Source organism: Eutrema salsugineum, unplaced genomic scaffold (genome assembly GCF_000478725.1).
Source record: "Eutrema salsugineum unplaced genomic scaffold, Eutsalg1_0 scaffold_12, whole genome shotgun sequence".
Taxonomy (NCBI): Eukaryota; Viridiplantae; Streptophyta; class Magnoliopsida; order Brassicales; family Brassicaceae; genus Eutrema; species Eutrema salsugineum.
This window is the reverse complement of record NW_006256895.1, coordinates 9,031,272-9,032,677: the sequence shown is the minus strand read 5'-3', so window position 1 is coordinate 9,032,677 and position 1,406 is coordinate 9,031,272.

Here is a 1,406-nt window from a genome sequence, read left to right as displayed (position 1 = left end):
AAGCGATCAAGAGAAAACAACATTTACTTGCCCTTATGGCACATTTGCATACAGGCGCATGCCTTTTGGTCTTTGTAACGCCCCTGCCACATTTCAACGTTGCATGATGCATATATTCTCTGACATCATTGAAGAGAAGGTGGAGGTGTTCATGGATGATTCTGTCTATGGCTCCTCCTTCTCGGATTGTCTCTCTAATTTGTCACAGGTCTTGGAGAGATGTGAGCAGCATAACTTGGTGTTAAATTGGGAGAAATGCCACTTCATGGTGCAGGAAGGAATTGTACTTGGGCATAAGATATCTGAGAAGGGCATAGAGGTTGACAGAGCAAAGGTGGAAGTGATGGTGAATCTGCAAACTCCCACTTCAGTCAAAGGGTTAAGGAGTTTCCTTGGGCATGCAGGGTTTTACAGAAGATTCATCAAAGATTTCTCAAGAATAGCCAGACCCTTGACAAGGCTGTTGTGTAAAGAAGTTGATTTCATCTTTGATGCTGAGTGTGAAGAGGCCTTCAAGATGATCAAGGATGTATTTGTCAGTGCACCAATTGTCCAAGCCCCAGACTGGTCCCTTCCTTTTGAGGTTATGACAGATGCATCTGATTTTGCAGTTGGAGCTGTACTTGGCCAGAGGAAGGATAAGAAGCTTCATGTCATCTACTATGCCAGTAGAACACTTGACTCTGCCCAAGAGAAGTATGTTACTACTGAGAAGGAAATGTTGGCAATAGTCTTTGCTTTTGATAAATTCAGAAGCTACCTGGTGGGATCAAAAGTCATTGTATATACTGATCATGCAGCCCTCAGGTATCTGATGACCAAGATAGATGCTAAGCCTAGACTATTGAGATGGGTTCTTTTACTTCAGGAGTTTGATATGGAAGTACAAGACAAAAAGGGTATAGAGAATGGAGCTGCAGATCATCTCTCTAGGTTGAGAGTAGACTCTGAAGTCCCTCTTAATGACAGTCTTCCTGAAGAATCATTGATGGTGCTCAACTCTTATTTGGAGTTTGAAGAAGTGGATAGCATCCAAGAGAAGAGAATGCCCTGGTTTGCTGATATTGTGAACTTTCTTGCTTGTGGAGTGGAACCACCTGAACTTGATGATTACCACAGAAAGAAGTTCTTCAGAGATGTCCAAAGATACCATTGGGATGAGCCCTACCTGTATGTCCTGAACAAAGATCAGCTGTATAGAAGGTATCTTGCTGAGGAGGAGATGCAACCTGTGTTGCAAGAGTGTCATGGTTCAGCTTTTGGGGGTCACATGGGAGCATTCAAGACTGTGGCCAAGGTTCTTCAGAGTGGGTTTTGGTGGTCCACAATGTTCAAGGATGCTCAGCTAGTTGTTTCATCATGTGATGCCTGTCAGAGGCATGGGAACATTTCAAAGAGGAGTGAGA